Below are 15,335 nucleotides of genomic sequence, written 5' to 3'. Positions count from 1 at the left end.
AGCTTGTACCAATTATATCATTTGCGTTGATCAGCTTTCAAATCAAATGTTTAACAACTTAAGATTTGTCTCTTATACTGAAGTAACTACCAAATCACCCCTTATATAGAGAAAATTTCATAGAAAATAGTATTTCAATTCTTTACTGATTTTTCTCAAAATTCTACATTTTGGAGCCGGCCTAGTGGCACAGTGGTTAAGTGCGCACATTCTGCTTTGGTGGCCTGGGGTTTGCCGGTTCAGATCCCGGGTGCGGACATGGCATCGCTTGGCAAGCCATGCTGTGGTAGGTGTCCCACATAGAAAGTAGAGGAAGATGGGTACGGGTGTTAGCTCATGGCCGATCTTCCTCAGCAAAAAGAAGAGGATTGGCAGCAGTTGTTAGCTCAGGGCTAATCTTCCTCAAAAACAGAAACAAAAACAAAACTCTACATTTTGCAAACTATACAGCAAGAGTTAGTAATGAAAAGTATGATCTTCACCATGCTAGCTCTATTTAATGGAATGTATCAAAGAAGGAATAACATATCTTCATTGTTGTCAAAGCTAGAAGTAGACACTGATGTAATTTTGTTAATTGCAGAGAGCTAGGAAGTTCAATCCGTTTACCATTCTGCTGCTAGAATGATCTTTTGAAAAACTCAAACAGACCTTCTGTCTAAACTGCTTTGGTGCTTGGTTTCCAGTTGCCTTTAGAATAAAATGTCACCTCCCTGGTAAGGCAATGAGGACAGAGACGCCCTACAGTTTACCCTCCTCTCTGGGTTCATCTCCAGTCAGGTGGGCTTGGTTGGTGCCTTTTCCCGCTTTTACAAATCCTCCTGTGAATATTTTCCTCACAGCACATGCCGAGAGCTGTTGTGGTGGTTGTCCAGTGTTAATATCCTTTCTTTTAGAGTGTGAAGTCCCTGAGGATAGGGAAGATATTTTTTATTTCTGTCTCCAATCTGTAGTGTCTGGAACGTGGTAGGAAGTTTAAGACAGATAAATAAATAAAACCAATTATCTCCCCTATTAGTCTTGAAAAAGCTCTATTTGACAGCTTCTTATAAGTGTAGGCACTAACTCTATGAAGCTCTCCAGATGGTTAAGTAATGAAGACATAAGTTGTTCATTGCTTGCTTTTTTAAAGATTGGTTGAGGATAAGGCTGAGAAGATGATTGAGAAAGTATGTGGCCACTATTTCCTGGGATGAGACCCAAGTAAAGTAGTCCTGGTGAGCTGAGAAGTGGTGAGAGATCTTAATGCGTCGCAGCCTAACGTAGGCTCTAGTGCGGATACAGTACTGATGGTTTAAGTGCAAAGCAGAATGTTTTTAAAAACCTTTATGACTCTGTGTTGTATCAAACTCATATGTGCCCCATATAGACATCCACAGGACTCAATCCAGTATTTGGAAAATGCCCAGCTTAAAGAAACTATTTGGAGGATTGGTTTCAGGCCAGACTTTGCTAAACTCGAGGAGTGCCAGTTTCCTTCATGCCAAACGGTACAATAAACCCCTCTGCAAAAGGAATAAAGACTGCTGAGAAATAACTGATGAGGCTTTTAATGTCAATAAATGTCATTTTGTGCATCAGTATTGTGAGAGTTTCCTTTTCACAAATGAAAGAGGGATTTTATAAACTCTTATGCAAAACAATGGGGATTTAGAGTTGGCATTAGTGGACCCTGTAATAAAGCAAATCCCTCCTTCAAGTTCCCCTTGAAGTGAAGAATGGCACTTGAACTTTCCGTTTGGTAAGATGTGGATTATGGATATCCCTTCTCTGTGCTACTGAGGTGTGTGTCATCTCCTTTGCTATCTTTGTAAATATCCTACTGGGAGAAAAAGGAAGTGGAAAAGCATTGAGAAATTGCCTTTTGGCTTCATTAGACATTGCTTGATTGAAGATTTGGAAGGTGCTGTGAAAATACATTTAGTTTCCTGACAATCTTGTAAATGAAGCTCAACAAGTATGCACCAGAGCACTGATCAGATACTCGGGAGGAAGCTTTTACACAGCTGACAAGTCCTGCTAATGAATTCTGGATTGGCACAATATTTAATTTGGCTTTTCCTTATATACAGCAGGTGAGAATCAGCCAATAGCATGAGGTCAGAGATGCCATTTATTTGGCATATTGTGTCCATTAGAGTTTGTGACATAATCTAGCTGAAAATATTGTGCTATTCGATGTATGTTTATTTATAAAAAAATCATTGGGCCATCTCTTTCAGGGTTAGAATGTTAAATGGTATTTGTGAAAGAAAAAAAAATTTCTTGTATCATTTCATTAATTGTTTGGCAAAGGCTTCTTTGTTTTTTTTAAACTATAAAATTTGTACACTGCAAATGACTCTAGTTAGCTTGCTAGGTGGCTGCCAAAAACAAATAATCACATTAAACTCAAAATGCATTCTTTTATATTTTCAAAGAACATAATGAACACAAAGAGCATAGAGTTGGGTTTCTTTATTAGTGAAAACATGACTATAAGAATGCCCACAAAGAAACCAGGTTTATAACTGATGGGAAAGAATGATAAATAATAACTTTTGTGTTTAAGGAACAGTTTATATATTTGTGTCTACATTGATTTAACAATTTGGTCTTCTGGGTTTCCAGGGTCTAAAGCTATACGTAACAACAAAACAATTTTATGCAAATAATTTGCCCAATTGATGTATATAATTTAAATTGAATAATTTGTATACTTATTCTCATCTAGATAAAAATTAAGACATAATAAATACAACTTGGATAATTTGCCAGCAAAATCACTCAAATCTTAAAACATATGGTGTTTAAAATATCAAATAAATTAATTAACCCTCAACTCTACAGATCTTTTCTGTGAGAGATTGCAGGAAAACTGCTCGCTTAAGTAGAAGATCCACTGTGCACAGGGTACCCGAGGATCGCATGTGTCCCTTCTCCACAACTGAGAAAGAAAAAATGATATTGACACATTTATACCTAGAAGACATAAGCCCCAAAATTCAAGTAATTAAAATAATGATTAACTAACCACCAAATTACTCTTAGTTTTTTGTTCCATGTTAATTACATTTTAAATGTGAGTGTTTCAGCTTTTAAAACTTTTACATTTCAATTTTTGCTAACATTTTCATTTTGGTATGATTATCAGGTTTTGCATTATATCAGATTAAAAATACATAAAATAAATTTGGAGAGAGTCTTCTTTTCCATATATATAGAATATCTTATTCTATTTCCTGTATCTTCCATGGTCTAATTTTGTGGCATAAGTTTCATAATAAAAGATTTGCTTTTTAAATTTTATTATCTGTAGCCAATTTATGAACCTTCATTTCCTGTAATTGTACAGATGCAATCAATATGATTAATTTTGGATGCTTTCAAAATATTTATATCAGCATTTCCATTCTTTCCACCCTGGAGGCCATGGTATCGTAGACCTGATTTTTGACTCCATAGGAATGGCTACTAGATCTTGTTAAGTGAATTTGTGTGGAGGAAACTCAAGTTTAATGAGAATGAAGTACTGTAGAGTACCCTGCATGTTTTTCTTCCAATTCCATTGTTAGGCATTTAAGGGGAAGTTAGAGGGTATTTTGATTGGGATGCCGAATGCTTTCCAAAGCATGTGTCTGTAAGCGTGCACATGGCTTGAGACACTGCTTTAGTCTTTAAAATGCATTTTTACATACTTTAAATCATTATAAACAGCAATCATGTAAAAAAATTACCTCTTATTTTACACAGGAGGGGATTTAGACCCACACAAAGTCCAACAACAACTAAGTGTCAAAGCTCCACAAAGACTAGAACTCAGACCTTTCAATCTCTAAGCCCTTTGTTTCTTTATAATTATTGTAACCTAGCTTCCCACAGAAACTATACTGTATTAACATTTAAAACAGTATAGTGTTGTGACAATAAAGCGTTATCAGAGTTTTGTTTTTTAACAAGTATCTCAGAAGTAAAAGAATCATGTAAGTGTTTTTCTCTCTTCTTACCAGCTAGAAGTCCATGGGAGGCTAAAAACTTGTTCTAATCATGGCTTATGCACTCAAAACAGTTTTGGAATTTTTATTTTGGAATTGCCTTAAAAGCCTATGGCATTTTCTTTTAAACTCAGTGCTTTCAAATCTTGATTTCTAAAGTGTAAATTTGATTTTTTTGACATAATCAGAAACCATATAGAAGTAGGATCTGTGAATGAAGTGGTAGATTAGACTTGTCATTTTGGTTTTGACTTTCAAATTTTGTTCCTGATTTTAGGTGGTAGGTTGTGTCTAAAGGTAACTCTAAGGGAAATATTTAAAAATAGGTTTCTTAATAATATGTTATTAAGAAATATAAATAGAACATTATGTATAGTATCTTTATCTTTCCTAAAGGACAGATAGCTTCATTTGCATTCTTTAGGGCTAGAAGAGTCATCCAGAATTCTATTTTATCAGGATATATATAACATGTTTTATATCTGAATATGTATAACATATGCAGACTGTGTCTAACATATGCCTTATATCAAAATATGTATAACATATGCAGAGAGATAGACACACTAACATGTCTTGTATTCCAATTTTATGAAATGTTAAGTGTGGCCAATTTCAATCCAAATCATACAAATTACCTAAAAACTTAGATGTTACCTAGACTTCTCCCAAAGGAATGACTTACATTACTTAGTGAGTGATTATGAAGCGGCATCTGAGACAGTCCAACCGCCAAGCTGTGCTGCTGAGGAGGTGCAGCCTGACTGTGGTTCAGAACACCAGAGCAATCACCACGTTTTGAGAATGAATCAGGCCAAATTGATCCTTTATTTCCTTAAATACAAATTCTGCAGCCCATTAGCATGCCTATCCCTACTTCCTCCCTCAAGTTCGCAAGCCAAATGCCCCCCAGAAGCAATTTAACGATAGTTCAATTAGGAGAAGAATAAGTTAAAAATAACTTTGCCTGTGGAATTTACTTTTATTAGTCATTTCTTTCCTCCTTCCTTCCCTCCCTTTCTCTATCTCTTCTTTGTTCCCTTCCTTCCTTCCTCTCTCCCTTTATCCTTGGATCTCACTGCACTCAGAGAAAAGTCGGGCAGAAATATGTAGGTGATGGGGCAGTGAGTTCTTGTAAGAGGAATGTAATTGGAAATAGCTTACAATGAATCAAAATCAATCTCAAACTCTCAGTTTAATTTTATTATCAACTTGAAGAATCATTAAAGCAGCTTGGTTATTATCATCTCTGGTTTGAAAGGTGAAAGGTTAATGACTCATTTACTGAGGTATGCAGTTTTCTTTCATTTTTCGCTTACAATTATCTTCACTTGTTTCAAATCGCAGTGCAGCCTCCAAAATGTATTGTAGTCATTTATTATTTCTGTCAATTAAAGTTTCTAAATCATAGATTGAAAATGAGTCACAAATAAGCATTAATTGATTTCAATCATTGAATGCCCACTTCCTGGAAGAAATGAATGGGGCAGATTTACTTTTGAAAATCTGCTTTCCGTGGCAGCTGGAGTTCTGGGACTCAGCAGATGTTAGTTTCTAAAAAGCTGGTATTCGCTTCGGAAACTGACTCTGGATGTCGGTGTTGTCTTTCTCCATGGAATGGGATGTTTGTTGACAGAGCAGTGTCGATGCTAATGGAGTTTTGACTGAAGTACAGTCATGGTCACTTCATCGAGCATTTGTGTCCTCCAGCCACTTCAGTGTGATGCTTACGTCACCTGATATCTCAAGAGGAAGTCATCATTTATAAACAACAGACCCTACACTTCCGTCAAGGTTTTCATAGGTAGATCCAGTTTTAGACAGACAATACAAAACCAAGTGTCCTTAAATTTAGTCTTAAAAAAAGAAATGTTTTCCCCAAGGAAGAGTAATATTTTCAAATGTAGAAAATCTCAATTATAATCATTGTGGTAACATTGTACACATTTGCATTGTTTATGAAATGAAATTCAACCACTTCTTTCATATATAGACTGCACATTAATTCTGTCATGAGCCAGGCTCCATTATAGTTGACATCTCTCTAACATTTAGAGTCCAGCTTACTATCCCAGGAGTGGTGTTATAACGAGGTTGTTGCCATAGAAACTTTGCAATCATTGATGTACATTTTACTATTGGAAACTTAAATGCTATGGCAAACTCAGAATTTTAAAATTATTTAGAAACAGAACAAATTCTGTGGGGTAGTATATTATTCTTTTATGTACAATAAGCCACTTGAGGAACTAATTATTTTCAAAGTTGAGGGAAGGGGCTGATGAGTAGTACCATTTGAGAGCTAAGGCTAAGAGAAGAGTTTGGTCTGGCAAATGCGATTTACCAATAGAAATTCAGTGTCAGAAAATCTTAATGAATATTTATTTGATTTGGGATTGTTAATACTTGACATAGCATGGAAAAGGTTTTATGTACGGTGGAATACATAAGCTTGCTAAGGAAATATAGGAAAGATAGCCTTCATATCTTTCAACTATCAGTTACCTATGAAATTTCTGTTTGAGATTTAAGCAGAAAATATTTTATCTTCCAAATCATGTTAATACTATAATTATATTATCCACCTATAATGTTAAATATAGGCTTTAGAATAAAATGGGTTTGTAGCTTTATGGAACTATATTGCCTAATGGCCATCATTCTAAGCAACTGTTGCCAATTAGATTATATACTCTTTGAAGGTAAAGTCCACTGGGATGGTGGCCACCAAAAGGAAAATATGATTAAAATATCTCAATAAGATCAAGGAAGCATGTTTAATTTGGTTTTGCGCATGCATTACTGTTGAATAATGAATTTTCCACCGTTATGGATGTGGCATAGGACAGAAGATTAGACTGAGTATATATTACGTACTGGATATCAACTTGTTTTATTCTCATTTTTATTCTATATAAATAATGCTTCCAGGCAGAAATGCACTAAGTTATTGTCTGAGAGCTAGTTGCCTGTTCATTTTTTAAAGAATCATCCATGGTAGCAAGAGTCAACACTGTATGTTTAGAGGAGAAAAGTGAGTTCTAATTAAAGAAGACCTACTTGTATTACAGAAGTGAATTCCAATTTGTGGAATTTTGTGTCTATGGAAAATTATCAATAGTGCTGCTTAGAATACACTTCTGCTTTGCGTCCCTATTTAACTCTGATTTAGTCCATATAGATTGCTCAGAATAATATGAGACCCCAAGTAAATGAAAGTTGACTTAACTTTAAGGTTGACTGTATAATTTCTCTGAATATGTTATTCCTCTATTTCTTCTAATTCTACTTCTCTGTGTGATGATAATGTAGAGAGCAATTTTATTTGTTTTACTAACTTTGTCCCTGTGAAAGACAATTTAGACTACTAAGTGTAGAATTCAGATTTTGTTTATTCTATATTTAGTCTTGCAGTGGGGTCTTAAAAATTTAAAGTGAATACACATTTGGGTATTTTTATGATAATAGTAAAATATGTTCTCTAAGCTGAAAAGAAATTAAAGAGCCATTTTAAGAATCCCCAGATTGGACCGTTTCCTATAATATCCACTTCTAAATAATTCTTTAATCTATGGCACAGTCTTAGTAAATGCATCGATACACTTTAAACTGTTATAAACATTTTCTTGAATATTTACAAATGCAATTGTTCCATTACAAAGCATCAGAAAAGATTTAAGATTCAATAACATCTAAATATATGTGGCATTCTTGATGATCTCCTTGAAACTACTGAAAATGTTTGCTTAAAGCATATTTTCTAGGTCTGACCTCAAGCAAATTTCCTTCTTTCTTTACCTTTTGACAGGTTGGAGTTAATGTGGTAGAGTGGAGGAATATTGGCAGGAGGAGAATAACTATACACTTGATTTGGTGATGTTGTTAGAGGACTGTGAAAAAGAGGAAGATTTTCTCTAGCTTATCCTTGTTCTCCCAAAACATTAAAAAGTAGAGAATTTAGACAGGAAAGGACATTAGACTTTGATGCTTCATTTTCAGAGGAGACTTGTAAGAAGAAAAAGTGACACCATGTGATTTAGTCTCATGACAAGGTTATAAAGAAAACGAGAGATAAAAAAACTCAATCTGTTGTAGTTACATTATTTACATTGGTACATGCTGTCTTCTTTATTCTGAATGCATGCTTGAGTGCTTCAAAATGGGAATATAGAATCTTCATAAAGATTTACTAAGTGAACTTCAAAGAAGTAACTTCTTAATTTAATGGTAATTATATGGCTTAAAATATACTTTCTTTTTTTTTGAAGTATGTTTGCTCAATACATTGCTCTGTGTATGCAAACATTAAGTCATTTTGCCGTCCTTCAAAATACGTAAGAGCTTACTTAAGTTTGGAAACGTTGACATCTATTTAGCTCTAGATTTAGTGACTTTAATATTGAAAAGCACCAGATATGATTTTCCAAATAATTTTTCAAATTAGTAATCTATCTTTAAAATGTCAATTTATAATCCAAACAGTATGTAAAATTAAACTACTGCTTCCCTTTTTTGCACATTATGGTACATTGTAAGAGAAAACGTGATACTTTCTTTATAAATACAAATTAACTCAATTGCCTTTCTTGTGTTTGAAATGGGTCAAAAACAGTTGCCTGAAGCATCATGGACCTACATCATTTTAAAGGGAAGAAAGAAAGAACTTTAAAAGGAAATTAAGTTTTCTTTGATGATTTTTTTCAAACAGATGTGCTTGAAGGACTAAAAAAGGCCCTGTTTGATACTATGAAGAAGAGATAATCCCTTCTCCCAAAGTGTCTGTGTTTTATTGGAGGAATTGCTAGCATTAGAAATTCTAGCTTTGTATTAGGCAAAATAGTCACAGAAAAATTCTTGGGAAAATAGATTTTTGCAATGTTAATCAAAGCAAAATGTGGACTGGGATAGTCTAATAATCTGCCTAAACATTGACATAAGAATTTATAAGAATCAATAATTGTATAGTCACTCCATCAGATTTTTTTAAAAGAGAAGTTTACCTCTGCTGTCCTATGCAACTTCCTAAGGCCTCTGTGGAATAGGTTCTTAAGAGTGAATGAAATAATATCAACATTTGGTTTCATAACCAGAATTTGGTGTTGAATTTTGTGGTCAAGGACTTTTTTCCTCCATCACAGTATGAGACTTGTGGTTCATTTATTGGAACACATAGATTATATCACAAAGGTAAATGGTCACAGGCGTAATTAATATCACATTGGAATTGGTACAAAGGACTGTGTAGAGTTCACATTATTTGGGGGTCACGTGATTGCCTTACTTCCCAGATTAATGTAGAATGTAGTCAGGACATTCTACTTTTCCTATACCTTATTGAATCTCCCTTCTTGTTATCACCTGTAAAAATGAAGAGACTATTTTCGGAGTAAACACTCTCTGGTATCTAGTCCTAGTGTAACACAGAATAAGGTTGGGTTCTTGATTAGTGCATCGATAACCCATAAAATTGGTAAATTTCTCTCTTACTATCTTCTGTGTAAAATATAGCTGACAGTTGTCCTCTGATTCAGCAGAATCTGACTAGAACTAAATAAAATAGGTCTGTAGAATTCTGTGAACATCCCTGAAAGAAGATGTGAGTATAATACAAATGTTATTATTTGGATGTAGAAGGAATAAGTCTGGCACAGAAAAGATAGTTAAGTGGACTAAGATCTGGCACCTACAGTGAATTCCAGTTAATGTCGCCTTGGTTTTCACAATTGCTGATTTATAAGACTATTTGCCAGGAATTGAAGGGAACTGCAAACTAATTTCACTTTGGATCCTGAGTAATCTTGACATAGTAATATCTTTCTGTTTCTTGGGGTTGGATTTTAATCCATAGATGTTACACGCAGCAATTTAGCAACAAACCTTTGAGTTTGCTAATCTACTTATAAAAATGGTCAAGTTATACAAGGTTGAAGATGGAGCACTGCGTATATTAAATATTAAGTGTTAGCATTAGCTAAGCTCCTTTCCGGTTCAAAAAAATACATGTTGAAAGAGATATTTTCTGATTTCAAAAGGGGCAAATTTGGAAACTGAATAAACTTAAAAGCCACTGAAGTACAGTTTAATGCCTGGAGATAGTAATTACGCATGACCTGTAATACCCCTAAGAGTACTCCCAGAATATTTAAGTCATTGGTTACATCTGGCTCCTCTGTGTGGTCATCTTAGTTGTTGCTTTCTTCTTAAATATAATGAAACAAAAAATTTAATTAAAGTGTGTACACATACACGCATACACATGCTGCAGCTAAGTGGTTGTTTATATAAACTGTACTAGATGTTTTAAGTACTTAATGAATATTAGGGAACTATAAACTATGGAGTTTACTGAACTACTTACTCCCTTGAAGTCAATTTGCCCCGAGGTAATGGCCTATCACAGGTTCTTATGAAGGGACTTTGTAAAGTAGGAGGTGCTGAAGAGTATACTGTAGCATAATACACTTTTGGTAACTTATGCTCCTGTGCATTGCTTCACATCTTGCTAAAACATACACATTTCCTATTGCAGGTAGGTTCTAAAATATAGGGGTCCATCTGCTGATTTTGCGAAAGGCTTTTTATATATGCGCGTGGCATCTATTTTTGTTGTTGTTCTCTCTGAAGAGAAGACTGATTTTTACATTTCAGTCAACATTTTGCCATTTGAACTTAACACATTGCTTACCTAATCACAGTACCTAAAGTCTGGCTAATGACAGAAATACTACAAACATTCCTTGCACTTTGGCAGCATTTGGGTACGTCTAAGTTGGAAGAAACATGACATCCAATGGAATCTTTATTAATTTTTCTTTCTGAACTATTTTGTCCAGTTTTCAATTATCTTTTCACTTACGAAATCACAAAATCTTAGGCTTGGTAGGAAATTTATTTATTAAAAAGTATATTACTACAAAATAATTGAATATATTAGTTACATTTATATTGTTATTAATATTTGTCAAAAATTGACCACATTTAAAGATGAAGAGCCTAAAACCTAGAGAAGTAAATTATTTTCTAGAAAACAAGGTGTCAAAATCAAGACAAAAACTCACTTATTTTAAATTTTAGTGTAGTTTTTTAGTTAATTTAAACTAATACTTAATATAATCTTAACTAGTAACGTTGTAGCCTAAAACAAGATATTGAATGAGATATTTTGAATCTACTTTCTACACCCACTGGACTGATTCTTTTTGCAAACATTTCTGTCACTTATGTACAAGTTAGTAACAAGGACCCCACAATTTAACTATTTAAGTATTTTACAACGGCACAAGGTCCAGTGGTCCCTCCTATTGTTGATCTTGCATAATCTTTGACCATCTTAAACTCTAGTTTATCTTTGTGGGTCCCAAATAAAGCTGGGCTGAATGTTGAAGCCAACTTCAAACATGAAGTTGTAATCGGAGAAAACAGCCCAACTGCTGAAAATTATTGAAAGGAATTTAAATCATTACCCATGTCTCCTAAAAAATTATAAAAGAAGAGTTACATTGCATGCACCGTGTCTTCTTGAGAGCCAGTTTGAAATTCTTCCGGCTCCCTATATAGAAATCGATCGCTTGCATGCCACCTGTTCTGTAGCCCTCTCTCCTTTGTTGTGCTAAATTCTCCAAACATTTTCTATCTTTAATCCAGCCAACACACAGATTTAGTCTTGTCCACACACCCCTGTACCACCAGCACACATCACATGCGTACAGCTGCCTGGATATCTGCTTTACCCCCTCTGGTAGCTCTTTTCTGTGTTCACTGTCTTGCCTTTCTGGCTTTTCTAGTTCTATGGTTCACACATTCAATGGATATGTGGTGTGCACAGTGGGAAGAGAGGCAAATTTTCAACACTGTATTTTGATTTGCATATTACATTTATTCCTTTAGCTTTTTTGAGAACTTGATTTCAAAAAGGGAATGATCTACACTAACTATCCATTCGTTGTGCTTGATTTGTTATATCAAAGTGGGATGAAGGATGATTTTATGTGATAGCCTATGTAAGGTATTATTTCATACATTTTGGGGTCAATAAAAGTGATCCTCCCCTCAAGGAACTTAAGAAACAACTGACTACGGATTGAGGAAGAAAGAGGGGGAGAAATTGACCTTTTTTTCTTGAAATTCATGGTCTGCTAGGAAAGATAAGTTTTGTAAAATAATTAATAATAATATGAGTTTTAATTACTATAGGAGAAATGTAGACATGGTGACCAAATGAAGAGAGCAGTCCCAGCAATTCTGATTTGGATGAGGAAAAAATTTGAGTTATGCCTTATAGAATACGAAAATGTAAGACAGGGTTTGGAGATGTTGAGAAAAATGGAGCACTGATTTGTAGATGAGAAAGCTCACTTGGTCTATGTAAATGACATTTGCTCTTTTATGTGATTTTAGTATGATTAGAGTATAGCTAGTTTACTTCACGACTGTGTTGTCTTGTACATATTTTCAAAATAAATGTAGAAAATTTGGTATGATGACTTTATTAGGAAATGATTTATGTCTAGAAATCCACAAGAAAAACTTGAACATATAATTATTCAAATTAGAAATTGCTATTAATATTTGCTTTAGTGGAAAACTTAATCATATTTGTCATTTCATCTCTACAGAGCTGTACATTATGGAGGTTTTTTTCACTGAACTGTGATGTTTAACCTTTTAAACCTATAGAATATGTAAAAGTCCCATGCAGAAAAGATATAGGCCTGTATATAGATTTATCTCAACTCTCAAAGGGGTCAGGTTGCATTTTTTTTAATTCACTTCATGATTGTTCATGCTTCTGTGCCTAAAGGTCATTGGATGCTCCTTCTTGTATTTGTGTCCCCCATATCTATTATTTTGTAAAAGTAATTTCCTTATGAGATATTTTCTCACAGAGATGTGGACCTTAAGGACAATGTTGAGAAAAGATCCTAAGGATATATCATGAAATATCAGTGTAAGAAAATAGATGCTATGCATAATTTATATGAGAACACTAAAATGTCAAAAAAAATCAAAAGACTAAAACTACAAAAATTAGCAATTTTTCCACTATTCCTGCTTTGTTACCAGCCAGAAAGTTTTTTTTTTAAAGTAAACAATCACTAAGAATTTATTAAGTAACAACCCATATACTGGGAACTTTCTCACAAGATAAGGGATCCAAAGATCAGCTGCGTGTAACAGAAAATCTTATTTGCAATGCCATATGCAAAGGATATTCAGTTATCACATAAAATAAGACACCTGGAGGAAATTAGACTGGTGATGGCCCTGGGCTCAATGATAACCCATATTCTTTTTATTCAGTTCCTCTACCATTCTCAAAATTGTTATTCATCCCCTTGCTTTTTCACCTGCTGAAAGCAGGATGGTTGTCATAGCTCTAGATATCCTCTCTACTCAAAGCAAGAAGGGAAGAAGAAAAGATGGCAGAGGTGAATTTCTGAGAGTGGCTCTCACTTTTTACCACTGAAGTAAAAAAATTTCTAGAATCTTTCCAATAGTCTTCTGCTGGCATTTCATTGGTCAAAATTAGGTCACATGCTCATTTCTGGCTGCAAGAGAGGCTGGGAAGAGACTTTCTGGAAAGGAGGAGTGTGCTAGACAGGACTTGCTTAGACCAGTTACAGTGCTTACTTTTGAGCTTAATGCATTCTCTTCTTGAACAAAGACAGAATACTAATTTGGTGGAAAAAGTTTCTAAGGTGGACATTGGCGGCATGGGGTAGGAGCAGTGAGTTGGCTAATGGTTAGTGTGTTTCCTATAGAGATGGAAATGTAATCATGTTCTCATAGATAAATTGAAGAACTGGGTCCTGAATCCACAACTTTAGATTCAAGTGCAAATACTGTTTCCATAATGCCTGAGAGGTTTTGAAGGAGAGCTTGGCAATTTTTTCTTCATAGCATTATCTTGAGAGGACATTTCTATACTTTTAAGATGTGTCGTTTTTGTCTCTGTTAACTTCCAAAGTCCAAAACAAATAAAACAAACCTTATTCTGTATTGCATGAGATATATAAAGAGAGAACAGGATCCGAATGGATCACTAATAGCACCTATCATATCACAAAGTGGTGACCGTGTGTGTCCCTGCTTCACAGTGTTCTTTAAACACTTCATTTAGCATGTAAATACTTTTGCCAAAGTCTAAAAAATGAGCTTGCCTCTGAAAATAGGTGTTAGAGAAATGTAAAACGACATTCATACTTCATTTTCAAAACGAACAGTCTTCTTATTCAGTTCTTTGGTTAAAGAGCAGGTAATTACAGAAGATACTCCAGATAATTAAGGCAGATTTTATCTACTTAGTGTCTAATCAAAAAATAAAATATAACCAATGAGAAAAGTTTTCAGAGAAATTCATATGGAATTTTTGGCTTTATCTATGAAGTTATTGTAATGATATATTTTCTTTAAGGGAGGCCTATTTTAATTAATTCATACGAGCTACAATTTAGCATATCCTGATATTTCTCTAGCTTCTAATGTTAGTGCATTTTGCACATGAATGAACTGTAGTGATAGCCTAGAAACCATACATCCACTTGAATTCTTGAAACGTGAAATTTTATGTGATGAAATTCCCCTCCAGGCTAAGAATAAGTTAAGAACAAGAATACTGAGTGGATGGTATTTTGTATTGCTTGTTCATTTTTTATTAAGGCAGCTTGCGTATTCCGGTTTCACACTTCCTTATGACTCATATAAATAATTCACACACTTGGTTCAAATGCGGAAATAATTGGTGGGAGATTATTTGGAGTACTTTTGTTTCCAATGTTGAATACGTCTTCTGTAAAAGAAAGTCTTGAATATCCTTTAAAACATTAGGTTCTCATTATCTTTCTTACCTATAATTATTTTCATCTCTGTATTCCCAAGGTTCGTATGATTTACAATTGGGGGATCAGCATGATAGAAGGAAGAGAATATGGGGATTGAGATGGAAAGGCTTTGTTCTTTGACACATATCTGAGCCTGTTTTTTCACCTGTATAATAGTCATGACAATAGTTCAATTACAAGGCTGTTATGAGGATTACATATAACACAGGTAAAGAGTATGCATCTGACCCTACAACAACTTGAAATTGAGCTACTGTCACTACTATTTACAACTGAGAAAACCGAGGCTCGGAACTATGTGTATAAAAGTTGTAAGTAAATTATAACTTGGTTTAAGGCATTTATAAGTAAGATTTTCAACTTTGCCTCCTTTCTGACAAAGATTAATTTTTTATTAAGTGATTAATGAAACCATGGTTTAATTACTTTTGGTGTAAGATGAGAAGAGAAATTGTTCATATTTACATATTTTCTCATTATGTATGTAGATGGAAAATACACCTAGCACCTTGGTTTTTTG

At 34.3% G+C, this 15,335-nt stretch overlaps 1 protein-coding gene across 1 annotated transcript in view; it reads left to right on the top strand.

Annotated features, from left to right (window-relative positions):
• LRP1B (LDL receptor related protein 1B) overlaps positions 1-15,335 on the top strand; it is a 1,825,183-nt gene that overhangs the window by 22,873 nt on the left and 1,786,975 nt on the right. The window lies entirely within an intron of this gene.

This window comes from Equus quagga, chromosome 4 (genome assembly GCF_021613505.1).
Source record: "Equus quagga isolate Etosha38 chromosome 4, UCLA_HA_Equagga_1.0, whole genome shotgun sequence".
Taxonomy (NCBI): Eukaryota; Metazoa; Chordata; class Mammalia; order Perissodactyla; family Equidae; genus Equus; species Equus quagga.
Note: the sequence above shows the minus strand (reverse complement) of the source record. Positions and strands in the feature narration are given on the sequence as shown.